The following is a 14371-nucleotide window of genomic DNA, read 5'->3' as shown; positions in this document are numbered from 1 at the left end:
TGGTGCCCCACAGGTGGGACTGCTATTTTTCTAGGATAACTTGAGAGAGTGTGGGACCCCTCAACATAGAAACATAGAAAATAGGTGCAGGAGTAGGCCATTCGGCCCTTCGTGCCTGCACCGCCATTCAATATGATCATGGCTGATCAACCAAATCAATATCCCATCCCTGCCTTCTCTCCATACCCGCTGATCCCTTTAGCCTCAAGGGCCACATCTAACTCCCTCTTGAATCCAGCCAATGAACTGGCCTCAACTACCTTCTGTGGCAGAGAATTCCACAGATTCACCACTCTCTGTGTAAAAAATGATTTTCTCATCTCGGTCCTAAAAAACTTCCCTCTTATCCTTAAACTGTGACCCCTTGTTCTGGACTTCCCCAACATCGGGAATAATCTTCCTGCATCTAGCCTGTCCAACCCCTCAAGAATCAAAGCGGGCAACGGTGTGGAGCCCATGTGATGGGCAAGGTCGTCAATGAGTATTGCTACTCTTTATTTACAGTGGAGAAAAACAGGAGGACGGAGGAACATGGAGCAGTCAATGGAAGTGTCTTGGGAGCAGTCGGTGTTATGGTCAAATGGTTGCTGAAGGTACTAATGTGTATGAAGGTAGACAAATCTCCAGGGCCTGATCAGATATATCCGAGGACATTGCGGGAAACCGGAGAGGAAATTGGGGGGCCCTGGTTGAAATTTCTGAGTCGTCCTTAAATATAGGAGAGGTGCCAGAAAACTGGTTGGTTGCAAATGAGTGCCTCTGTTCAAGAAGGGCTGCAGGGAAAATGCTGGGAACTATAGGCCAGTGAGCTTAACATCTGTAATCAGAAAGTTACTAGAGAGCATTCTGAGGAATATGATATACAGGCATTTAGATGGGCAAGGACTGATTAGGGATAGTCAGCATGGTTTTGTACATGGGAGATCATGTCTCACAAATCTGATTAAGATTTTTGAAGATGTGACCAAAATGGTCGATGAGGGAAGAGCTGGTGTATATATGGGCTTCAGCAAAGCATTCAATGTTTCCACGTGGTAGACTGCTCTGGAAGGTGTGATCGCATGGGATCCAAGGAGAGATAACTGAATGGATAGAAAATTGGTTTCATGGAAGGAAGCAGAGAGTGATGGTGGAAGGTTACTTCTCGGACTGGAGGCCTGTGACTAGTGGTGTGCCTCAGGATTTGGTGCTGGGCCCAATGACAAGACTAAGGAGTTGGTGGTGGACATTAGGAGGAGAGGAACACCCCTGTCCCCTGTCTCCATCAATGGTATGGATGTGCAGTTTACAAGGGAGTACAAATACCTTGGAGTGTACCTGGACAGTAAACTGTACTGGTCCAGGAACGCTGAGGCCCTGTACAAGAAGGGACCGAGCTGGCTGTACTTTTTGAGAAGTCTCCGCACTTTCAACATCTGCAGTAAGATGCTGCAGTGTGATCTTCTTCGCTGCCATGTGCTGGGGCAACAGGGTGAAGGCTGAGGACGCCAATTGGTCTTGGAGGGGAGGATGCTCCTTAAACAGCAGAGCATCCTGGACAATACAGCTCACCCCATCCATGACACACTGGTCAACCTGAGGAGTACCTTCATCAACAGACTAGTTCTACCAAGAATCAGGACAGAACACCACAGGAGATCCTTCTTCCCTGTGGTTATCAAACTTTACAACTCCTTCCCCTTCTGTCATAGGATAGACTGAGACTGACCCCCCCCCCCCCCCCCCCCCCCCCAATCTTTACACATTTCCCAGCCTTTAAATGCGTCACTTTAATTTCATATTTCATGTATGTTGTGTTTTTACGACTGTTGCCGGTCAATACCCTCCTAGGATAAATAAAGTTCTATTGTATCGTATTGTATCGTATCGTTAATGTTTGTCATCTATATCAACGATTTGGATGAGAACGTACACTGCAAGATTAGCAAGTTTGCAGATGATACAAAATGGGATCCTCCACACTAGGGGGCGCCGCATTGATGGCAACCTCTGCCTACAGTCTGTCTGTTTTTCTATCTTTTTTTAATTTTTAGTTTGTTTAAAAAGTACGTTTGGAGGATTTTTAAACTATTTCTATGTGGGGGAGGGGGTTGGGTAAGGGGGAAACCGTTTCTCAGTCACTTCCTGGCGAGGATGTGACTATTTTCCGAGTCGCATCTTCGCCCCTCCCCCCCCCCTCGCGGCCTACCAACTGGATTGGCGTGGCCTTTTCTGCTGGGGACCGGACCAAAGCTTCAGCAACGGTGCAACACTGGATTCACCGCCGAGCAGGCGATGCCTTACCTGGATCGCCGTTTAAAGCTCCGGAGTGTTGGGCCTGCTCCTTCAACATCGCGAAGCTGTGGTTTGCAGAGCTTCCAGCGCGGGCGGCGCTGACTTCAACATTGCGGAGTCCTGGGATCCCTTTACCGAGGGCCGCCAGTGTGAATCTCCGCCCAGCTCGGCCTGTGGACTTCGGGAGCCGTGGTCTCCAGTAGGAAGTGGCCGATTCGGATGTCCAAGCCGCTGAGAATGTTCTCCCGTTCTGACATTGGAGTTCCATCATCCGGCGAGTGGGCCTGAACATCGTGCCGCCCGTAGCAGTGTCAGCGAGGGGTTTGGGAACCCCCGACCACGGGTGAACAACAGAGGACCAGAGAGGAGGATGACTGAACTTTGGTGCCTTCCCTCATAGAAACATAGAAACATAGAAAATAGGTGCAGGAGTAGGCCATTCGGCCCTTCGAGCCAGCACCACCATTCATTGTGATCATGGCTGATCGTCTCCTATCAATAACCCGTGCCTGCCTTCTCCCCATATCCCTTGACTCCACTAGCCCCTAGAGCTCTATCTAACTCTCTCTTAAATCCATCCAGTGACAGGGACTGTGGCAGGGAATTCCATAAATTCACAACTCTCTGGGTGAAAATGTTTTTTCTCACCTCAGTCTTAAATGACCTCCCCTTTATTCTAAGACTGTGGCCCCTGGTTCTGGAAACTTTGATTCCGCAGTGTGGGGATGTTTATATTAAAGACTATGGAGTTCTGTGCTCTTTTTTATTCGTATGGCTGTATGGTGACCAGAAATGTCACTGTGCCAATTGGTACATGTGACAAATAAATGGCTCCTTGGTCTCTTGTCATTCTTGATAGTGAAGATGAATATGAAAAATTGCAGCAGGATCTTTATCGATTGACCAGGTGGGCTGAGGAATGGTTGATGGAATTTAATACAGCAAAATGTGAATTGGTGCATTTTGGCAAGTCTAACATTGGTAGTGCCGACACAGTGAATGGTAGGATTCTGGGGAGTGTTGTAGAGCAGAGGGATCTAGGAGTGCAGGTGCATGGTTTCTTGAAGGTGGAGTCGCAGGACGATAGGGAAATCAAAAAAGCTTTTGGCACATTGGCCTTCATCTGTCAAAATATTGAGTTTAAAAGTTGGGAGGACATGTTGCAGTTGTATGAGACATTGGTGAGGCCGTATTTAGAGTATTGTGTTCAGTTCTGAGCACCATGTTATAGGGAAGATGTTGTCAAGCTGGAAAGGGTTCAGAAAAGATTTACGAGGATGTTGTCAGGACTAGAAGGTCTGAGCTATAGGGAGAGGTTGATTGAGAGTGGGGATGGGGGAAAGGGAGAGAGGGTGGAGAGGGAATGGGGAAAGGGAAGGAGAGAAGGGGGGGAGAGGGGGAGGGGAGAGGGAGAGGGGGAGGGGAGAGAGGGAGGGGGAGGGGAGAGGAGAAGGAGAGAGGGAGGAGGAGAGAGGGGGAGAAAGAGGGGGAGGAGAGAGGGGGGAGAGGTGGAGTGAGGGGGAGGAAAGAAGGGGAGGAGAGAGGGGGAGGAGAGAGGGGGTGGAGAGAGGGGGTGGAGGGGGAGGAGAGAGGGGGTGGAGAGAGGGAGGGGAAGGACTTTTTGCAGTGTTAAAATAAAGAACTGTTTCATTTGAAAAACAAAAGCATTCAAGAGTCTGTATGTCATAGACACTACAATGGTACCTAAAATGTAGTAATCAATAATTATGCAGTATTATACAGTATATAATTTATACTTATTTGTATAAATCTCATAATCATATTAACTTTATTGTACATTTTACAGATCCATTTCGAATTCTGTAGCTGGCTCATTGAGTTTTTATTGAAATAAATGTTGATTCACCATGTCAAATTCAAAGAATGCAAAGGGTGTGAAGCGCAAAAGAATTGCAAGCTGGTTTAAAGTTGAATGGCTTAACGAAATAGTGAAAACTGCTACACCAAAGGCTCATGAGGTCATGTATTTGAACAAGAGTGCAGTGCGCACACACATTTGTAACAGCATAAAAAAATGCACAATATAACATTTCTGCGCAAATTAGAGGGAACATTGGATACAGTTCAGTGATCTATTTCTCTCCCACCTTAATATTATCTGAACTAAAAGCCCTGGTTAAATATATCTCTGTATCAAAAAAAATCAGCAGTTTTTGCATAATAAATAATTTGTAATAAATTGCCAATTATGACAGACCGGAGCAAAGGCAGCTTTAAAATACATACTGTATGAAACAGGCTGGTTTCCTGGAATTCACACGAGATGAAACACACGGGCTGTATCCTGCCAATGGACTTCCCTCACCTCTGCACACACCCGGGGGGAGGAGTCGATGAGATTGCAGCCCCCGCACTTCACAAATCTGGAAACTGAAACTTGAATCAGCTCCAGAAAGCCCTGAAGCTGCTATTTCATCATTCACAGGCAGTGAATTAATGAACATCTGTTGCTGCAGAAACTGCTCCATAAAAGTCTTAAACGGCAACAAGAGTTATCAAAACTTACAGAACATTATAAGTTGGTCAATTAACCTGCGGTCCATAGAGTGCTGTGAACATTGACATTCACATGTTAAACCAATGGATATCAATATCCACTTTCCCATGTATAGGGTGATTTCACGAAAGGTCACTGGAGCGTAGATCTGCACCCACGTGACCGCAAAATTTAACTGGAGTACATGCGTCACTTCCGGTACACGTTAGTGAATGGGAAAACACGCACTTTCACACCCGTTAAAAACATCGAAAACGGCCAGTTTTTGAGCTGCAATTAACTGTACCAGTCGGGGTGACCGTGAGGCACAGCTACCTAAATTTACAGTCCAAAAAAAAAGATAGAAACTAAGGTAAATTCAAGAGGGAGCTGAAGGTGCAAAAACGGCGGAAGTTGATAGCGGACATTTGCCCTGGAGATTTAAAGATCCAAAATATCGGGAATTATCGCGTTTGCTCGCTGCATTTCATCAAAAGTAAGGCATTATTGACTTTGTTATCTTTATTCATTTGTTAGATGAAAAGTATTAAAAGTTAAAAATCCTTCAGTAAAATTGCAAAATCGCCCATTGTTCTCAGGTGGGTTTTAACATGCAAAATGAAAATGCTTCTGAAGCTCCATTTACCATTTAAATAATCGTAAACTCTCAATGCGTTTGGAAATACATTTTACTCAGATGCAAGCTAAGGAATGGGATAATTCTCAGCTGTTAGTTGGACAAAATCAGGAGATTTTATTATTTGCCAAAATATATTTCTCAATGTTTCTTTAAAGCCTGCACAATCACCCAAGCTACTTATTTATTTATGTCGCAATGTGAGTACAAACTTCCCCAAGCCCTGCCTTGCAATCACAGTGGGCACTACATTGAGAAATATATTTTGGTAAATAATAAAATCTCCTGATTTTGTCGAACTAACAGCTGACAATTATCCCATTCCTTAGCTTGCATCTGAGTAAAATTTATTTCCAAACGCATTGAGAGTTTACGATTATTTAAATGGTAAATGTAGCCTCAGAAGCGTTTTCATTTTAATACTTTTCATCTAACAAATGAATAAAGATAAAAAGTCAATAATGCCTTACTTTTGATGAAATGCAGCGAGCAAACGCGATAATTCCCGATATTTTGGATCTTTAAATCTCCACGGCAAATGTCCGCTAACAACTTCCGCTGTTTATGCACCTTCAGCTCCCTCTTGAATTTACCTTAGTTTCTATCTTTTTTTTTAACTGTAAATTTAGGTAGCTGTGCCTCACGGTCACCCCGACTGCTACAGTAAATTGCAGCTCAAAAACTGGCCGTTTTCGATGTTTTTAACGGGTGTGAAAGTGCGTGTTTTCCCATTCACTAACATGTACCGGAAGTGACGCTTGTCCCCCAGTTAAATTTTGCGGTCACGTGGGTGCGGATCTACGCTCCAGTGACCTTTCGTGAAATCACCCTATGGGTCGAGTGCGCACAGTTGGGGGAAGTTTGAATAAGTTCCAGGGGGTAAAAACATAATTGAAGCTTTAAAGATTGTATCTTTATCCTTGTGTACTGTGGTGGTGTTTTGCTGATGATTCATGCTGACATCTAAAGACTCTGATCCTGCGGGGAACAATTTCACTCTCCACAGATGCTGCCTGGCTTGCAGAGTATTTGCAATGTTTTCCATTGTTATCTGCAGAGGTTATGATGAGACTGGATATTGGCTCCATCTTTGGAGTTTAGGCATCTTCAGGGGTAAATGCAGTTAATTCTAGAGGGCCTGTGTCATTTCTTTCTGCAGACATACCTGTGGGAAGTGTGGCCCATTTTAAACCTCCTGCCCTCATCACTGTGAGGATCACTGTTTGCCTGTTGTGCACTGGAGTGGCAAGGTGCTACTCCAGTGTTATCTTGATGTGGCCTCTCTGCAGCTTAAGGCTATCTGAATCATTTAATAAAATCTGCCAGAGTTTGGTTAAAGTTGGGCCAAGCATGCACACCTTGTATTGGGTGGGAGAGGAGCACTTGTGGGGTAACAACATTGAAATAGATTCCCTGGAATAGAAAAACATTGATGATAAATCTAACCTCCATCACTCTCCCTATCTGAAGATCCTGGTGTTAAATTGAAATAGTTATTGATTCTTTGTGTTTGGTATATATTTTGTCTGTTGGAGTTAAGATACCCAATGTTGCATACTACTTCTCTTTGTTCTCCCGCAGTCGGGGCGATCACAGCCCCCACAGCCGGCGATCAAAGCCCCGGTCGGGGTGATTGAAACTCCCGCATCGGGGTGGTTGAAACCGCGGCATGGAGCTCCCGAATAGGCCTCTTCTTACCAGAGACCGCGGGATGTTAAAGCTTCTTACCACAGCATCTATGGAGCAAAGGAATAGGTGACGTTTCGGGTCGAGACCCGTCTTCAGACTGATGTGGGGGTGGGAAGAAGAAAGGAAGAGGCGGAGACTCCATCTCTTCCCACCCCCCCACCCCCACATCAGTCTGAAGAAGGGTCTCGACCCGAAACGTCACATTCGCTCCATAGATGTTAACTCACCCGCTGAGTTTCTCCAGCATTTTGTCTACCTTTTAGTGCTCCTTGGTTTGTTTTATGTGGGGTTGGAGGGATCGTAGCTCTAACCGCGGGGCCTGTGGACTTTTAGTCAGTTATTAAAGATGGAATTCAGTTATTAAAGATGGGATAGCAGCATATTTAGAAAGTGGTGAAATCGTTGGACAAAGTCAGCATGGATTTATGAAAGGTAAATCATGTCTGACGAATCTTATAGAATTTTTCGAGGATGTACCTAGAAGGTGCAGGCTCGAAAGGCCAAATGGCCTACTCCTGCACTTATTTGCTATGTTTCTATGTTTCTATGATGAAGGGTCTCGACCCGAAATGTCAACTATTCCTTCGCTCCATAGATGCAGCCTCACCCGCTGAGTTTTTCCAGCATTTTTGACTACCTTCGACTTTTCCAGCATCTGCAGTTCTTTCTTAAACAAGGAACACTAAAACATACTTTTAACATGAACAAAAAATATCAAAAAAGAACAAAGGCCAGACAGACTGTTGGCGAGAAAGCCACTGCTTGTGAGTACACCCAGTCTGAGATAAGATTTAGTTTATTTTGTCAGTGATTGACCCACACCTGCAATAATGCCCCCAGTATTTACCTCCCCATTCAAGGAAACCCCTCCTTGGCATCTGCCCTGTCACATCCCCTCAGAAACTGACAGGTTTCAATGGTATCAACTCACATTCACCTGTCCTCTGGTGCATTAGAACCATGATATTAAGAGGATTTATGGAAACATCTGTTCCTTCCTTTTACATTCACATAATTGTAACCCTTTGCTGTTATTAATTCACCAGCTTCATTCCCCAGAGGCCCTAGTTTAAAATAGTTAACCTGTTCATATTTATATATAGAAACATTTTTCTGCATGATTGAAAACTACTTGCAAGTTTTCTCTTAAAATGTATATTCTGCTTGCTTCTGAGACTTTTAATGTTCTGCTGCTGGATCCCAGAAACATCCCAGTCCTTTGGCTGACTACTTGTCCTTGACACTTTATATACCCCATGCTTCATGTTAGCATATTCCGTTACCTCGGGCTTTCTCCAGGGTTTTCAGTGAGTAGGGATGAGGCAGTGCATGCTGACATTTCACTGAAAGTGGGGATCGTATACAATGTTGAAACTATATTTGTGTTTGTGCATAATATGAAAACTTGCAGCGTGGAAGCACTGTAATGAGCAGACTGTGAAAGGGAGAGCTGTTTCCTGGAAACCACAGGTTTAAGCTCCACCGTGTGGGCAGCACGTTCTCCTGAGCTGCGGGGTTTCCCCGTGAGTGAGGAGCAAAGCCCGGAACTGGATTATTCTTGCTTGAAACAAACTGTTTGTTCATTTTGCAGCATTCACTTTGTCAAAGGTCTATTTTACACCTCTTTGGTAAAATGAATAATTTATGCCTCTGTCCCACTTAGGCAATTGTTTAGGCAACTACAGGCGACTACGCTGTCACCACATGGTCATCGGGGTGTCACCTGTATGGTCTCGTCAGTCGCCAAAAGAGTCGTACCTTTTTTCTGGTCGCCGCTGGATTTTGAAATGTTCAAAACTTTTCAGCGACAGTCGGTGCCCAAGGGCTTGACGCCAACAATCATAGCCTGACGTAGGTGCTGTCGCCAGGATGAGGTAGGTTGTCGCCAGGATGACGTAGGTGGTTGCCGGTGCTGACTTTGGTGAATTCCATTGGCAACTACCTACGTCAACCAATGTCAACCAGCACCAGGTACCGGCCACTGAATTGTCTTACCTTGTTGTAACTTGTTGCTGGTGGCCGTAGGTTGTCGTAGGTGGAAGTCCTATTGGTTGCCGGTTGTTGGTAGCTTACCATAGCTTGACGTCGACTAGGAAGTAGGTTGTTGCAGACATTGTCAATGACATTGTCGCAGGGGGGGGTCCAGTCGCCGTTTTTTCGGCGACCTGCTACGACAATGACAGTCGCCGGCAGTTGCCGAAAAAATTGCCTAAGTGGGACAGGCCCATAAATCTTCTGAAGTCACACATAACTAATTCCACGCCCATTATGATAAACACTCGCGATTGTGAACCACACAAGTGCTGAAATATGAAACTGAAAGTGAAAGAAGGTTTGTCTGGAGCAGGGAAATTCCGTCCCACGGGACGTCAGAGAGTTTGACAGCTTTCACTGCAGAAGAGGATGCAAATGAGAGAAGTGAATCCCCATAAATAGGAGCTGACTGGTCCTGTGCAGCAGAACTTGATTCAGCAGAGAGCTGTTACGTTGGGCAGAAGATACTTCAGCAGACATCTCATCAGCGATACAAAGTGGAAGATGGACAGAGCAGCCAGTGTGACCATCCTCATCCTCCTTCTGTGTGCCATCACTGCACAGGGTATGTTGAGATGTCTATACCTGTGGTTTATTCCTTATTGTACTGTAGCACAAAGTATGAGTATATGATTCCCTGGTTTATGTGCTGTTTAAAATGTGCAATGCAATTACACTTCCAAGGGTGTTATATGCTCTTTACAATGTAACACTGATGTGTATGAGAAACCTTTAAACTTTTTTAATTTAAATCAAAACTTTCTGTGTAATGCATGCATTTATATGGACAAAAACTGATTAGTGATATTCGGCATGGTTCTGCCAGGGGGGTAGTTGAGTCAGGGACTATTGCAAAGTTTAAGAATCAGTTAGACAGATACATGGATAGGTCAGGTTTCGAGGGATATGGGCCAAACACAGGCTGATGGGACTAGGGACATGTTGGCCGTTATGGGCAAGTTGGGCCGAATGGCCTGTTTCCATGAGTATGACTATTAATGCCAAACTGATCCAGCAACCTGACTGCAGAAGTAGAAGGAAATGCACCAGTGAACTGTGTTCAAACTGTATTTACAATGTTTTCCTGGATTGTAGCTGTTCTTTGGTATTTGATATTGAACTTCCAAATGAAAGCTCTAAATTTTTATGAAGGAGTTTGTGCAAGCACATAATAGGCCATGCATTAATTATACAAAAAAGCTGCAGAAAGTACCAGAACATTTTGTAGATTTAACTGCCGTTGATTCCAGGATTAAATCTGTGAATGTAATCTTTCCGCAGGTGTTCCGAGTTTAGGATTACAAGGACGGTGCAACTGCATTGGGACCAGATCTGTTTTTATTCATCCAAAGTCCATCCGGAGCCTGGAATTTATTCCCAGAGGATCTGACTGTGAGAACACAGAGATAATGTGAGTAAATGAGTCAAAGCATCAACTTCAACCTTTCTCCATCTGTGACTGTGATGATGTGCACATTGAACTTCTGTGGAATATATTTTAAATATCACCTTCTCTTCACAGCATCACACTGAGAAATAAGAGAAAGGTGTGCGTGAATCCTGATGCTAAGTGGGTGCAGGCACTCATAAATGCCAACAAAGGTCAGTGTTTCATGTTTACCAGACGTCAGCTGTGAATAAATGTAGATGCAGTGAATGTTTCCTCACCATGTCAGTCCGGTACTCCATGCTGGAGGGCACTGTCTGCTCCTTCCTGCTGAACATTGCCACCAATATTTGGCACAGGAGTACTCTCCCTGCATGTGTGACCCATACGCTGGAGTGCCAGCATGCTATTTGACTACGGTTTGCATCTGAGCTGAGCCTCTCACTCTCCTCACCCAACATTCATTGTTCATATCGAGCTTTAGTCACTGGAAGGCAGCCAAGTGCCAGAATGCTGGGTGCGGAGAAGGTGCAGGGAATAAAGGTTTAGGTAACTGGGTGGAGTAGCAATCACACAGAATGCTTTCTGCTGAATTTGTAATAATAGAATGACATGAGGTTAGTTACATAGAATCATAGAATCATAGAAAGTAGGTGCGAGAGTAGACCATCAGGTCCGTCGAGCCCGCACCGCCATTCACTCATGGCTGAACACTAAACAGACACACTTACCCACAAACAGTAGACACAAGACACAGAACACAAGACACTACCCTCCCCTCTATACCGCTATCACCCCTCTCCACCCCAAGAACCGCGTGATCTCCTGGGGGAGGCAAAAAACCGGATAAAAACCCAGGTCCAATTCGGGAAAAAAATCCGGGAAATTCCTCTCCGACCCCAATCCAGGCGATCGACACTTGTCCAGGAGATCACTCAGGTCTACTATACTAACCATACCTAGGTCCATATCCCTGCCCTCTCCCCGTAGCCCCTTATCCCCTTGGCAGCTAAAAAACCATCTATTTTTGACTTAAATAAATTTAACGTTTCTGCTTCCACTGCTCCCTGGGGCAGTGAATTCCACAAACTAACCACCCTCTGGGTGAAGAAGTTCTTCCTCATCTCAGTTTTAAAAGAGCCCCCCCTCACTCTGCAACTATGTCCCCTAGTTCTAGCCTCCCCGATCATTGGGAACATCCTCGGTGCATCCACCCGATCAAGGCCCCTCACGATCTTACACGTTTCAATGAGATCGCCTCTCATTCTTCTAAACTCCAAAGAGTAGAGTCCCAGCTTACTCAACCTTTCCTCATATGTCAATCCCCTCATTGCAGGAATTAATCTTGTAAACCATCGCTGCACTGCCTCCAGGGCTAGTACATCCTTTCTTAAGTATGGACCCCAGAACTGTACACAGTATTCCCTAGCCTCCCTTAGCTCACTGTACCCTTACTAAATCACTGTACCTTTAACCAAAAAGCAGAAATGCTAACCTGAGGTTGCACCCAATCAGCTGCTTCCTCTAGTCTGCTCCCACCAATCAGCGGCTTCCCCAGAAACCCTCCCTATGGAGTGTGGAACGTCACGGGATTTGGTAAGCTCCGACCCTCCACCGCTGTCTCCAACGGTCCTGGGTCTCCGCGTGAACAAGCCCCGTGCCCGACTCAAGCCCCCACCGCTCCGACCCTCCACCGCTGCCTCCAACGGTCCTGGGTCTCCGCGTGAACAAACCCCGTGCCCGACTCAAGCCCCCACCGCTCCGACCCTCCACCGCTGCCTCCAACGGTCCTGGGTCTCCGCGTGAACAAGCCCCGTGCCCGACTCAAGCCCCCACCGCTCCGACCCTCCACCGCTGCCTCCAACGGTCCTGGGTCTCCGCGTGAACAAGCCCCGTGCCCGACTCAAGCCCCCACCGCTCCGACCCTCCACCGCTGCCTCCAACGGTCCTGGGTCTCCGCGTGAACCAGGATGTGCCAGGATATCCAGCATTTGACTTGCTCTTTTAGCAGGTGTATTTCTGCGGGTGTTCCAGTTGACTATTTGCTAAATTGTATTGGTGAAGAAACTGTAAGCAGTATTAAAGTAGATAATAAAAATTATTTCATTTTATTTCAGGTCCCAGAAAAGACAAATGAAAGATGAAGCTATAGTCTGAAGAATGCAACTCCGCGCCTGAATTACCTGACAGGGACAGAGGAAGATCTGCTCTATTTGTTTACTATCTGACATTGCCGTCTGATGGTTCATTCTAGAGTCTTCACTTCATTGACTTCTGTGGATAATTTCACTTCACTGTTCATCCTTTCAGTATAGGTTCTTCTGCAGTTGTGTAGGGCTATTGGAAGACCACATCTATAGTTTTGTGTACAGTTTAGGTCTCCTAATTTGAGGAAGGACATCCTTGTGATTGAGGCAGTGCAGCGTAGGTTCACGAGATTAATCCCTGGGATGGCGGGACTGTCACATGAGGAAAGATTGAAAAGACTAGGCTTGTATTCACTGGAGTTTAGAAGGATGAGGGGGATCTTATAGAAACATATAACACTATAAAAGGACTGGACAAGCTAGATGCAGGAAAAATGTTCCCAATGTTGGGTGAGTCCAGAACCAGGGGCCACAGTCTTAGAATCAAGGGGAGGCCATTTAAGACTGAGATGAGAAACTTTTTCACCCAGAAAGTTGTGAATTTGTGGAATTCCCTGCTACAGAGGGCAGTGGAGGCCAAATCACTGGTTGGATTTAAGAGAGAGCTAGATAGAGCTCTAGGGGCTAGTGGAATCAAGGGATATGGAGAGAAGGCAGGCACGGGTTATTGATTGGGGACTATCACCCATGAATGGCGGTGCTGGCTCGAATGGCCTCCTCCTGCACCTATTTTCTATGTTTCTATCTTACTGTGATGCAGGACTTGTTTGCTCTTGTCACAATAACATGGTAACATCACAAGATAGTCTGCAATTGATTTGTAGTTCTCCATAATCATTTGGAGTTGGTTTCTAATCAATGAACTGAAACTGAAGTTATCCGTGGAAAATGATAAAAGAAATGAGTGCCAGTAGTTAATATTTAATATTAGAAGTCAGAAGAGTGGGAGGTGATGTTAGTTTTAGAAAAGCATTTCCATGGACATATTGTCCATTTTGATCTTTGCCCACATGGAAATGCAGTGGATGGGATTGGCATGCGAAGAAGTTGGCTGAGTTCTCTGTTGGTCAGAAATTAAGGCTCATTAAGCTACTTGAATAACATTTGCACCAGCTTGCCCCAGCTCCCCTAATCTCCCCTTACCCTAAACCTACACTCCCATGCCTGCATCCCTCATATGAGAACTTACTGGAGCCCATTCTGTTTTCACACATTACCTCCACAATCCCACATGTGTTATCAGCAATGGAGGGCTCATATATCAGGAAGTTATATCAGGTGCAGTGATCTCAGTTAGAATGTCGAAAATCAAAAAAATGTGAACATGTTTTTAATTTTACTGGAAGATATAGAGTAAAGTTGTATTGTTTCAACATTTCACATGCTTCCTTTCCCTGATGAATCCTGTTCCTAGTCTGTGATATGCAGACAGGAATACTGCGGTCCAGATCTGTTTATTTCAGTTTGAATGAAAACATTATTTTTATTGAAATACAAGTGTTTACAAGTGTTGTTGGTGCCCGTTTACATTAGTGCCTATTGATCATTTTAACTGACGCTGTGGAATTTTCTCTGTAAAATGTCAGACTAAGATCTATCCAAATTCTGAAGATGCAAATTCTCTGCAGATGTGATTTTTATGTAAAATACTTGCATTTTAGAAATTGGTGCTGCTAATAGTCAGATTATTATTGGAGGAAATGGAA

General features: G+C 45.0%; 1 long non-coding RNA gene across 1 annotated transcript; it reads left to right on the top strand.

The window, feature by feature from the left end:
- The first annotated feature begins 10418 nt into the window (after positions 1–10418).
- Positions 10419–12789, top strand: LOC116975061. Its single transcript, XR_004412525.1, has 3 exons — positions 10419–10542; positions 10654–10733; positions 12636–12789. It is a non-coding gene; the product is annotated as an uncharacterized LOC116975061 (long non-coding RNA).
- The last annotated feature ends 1582 nt before the right edge of the window (positions 12790–14371 follow it).

This window comes from Amblyraja radiata, chromosome 1, assembly GCF_010909765.2.
Source record: "Amblyraja radiata isolate CabotCenter1 chromosome 1, sAmbRad1.1.pri, whole genome shotgun sequence".
NCBI lineage: Eukaryota > Metazoa > Chordata > Chondrichthyes > Rajiformes > Rajidae > Amblyraja > Amblyraja radiata.
Note: the sequence above shows the minus strand (reverse complement) of the source record. Positions and strands in the feature narration are given on the sequence as shown.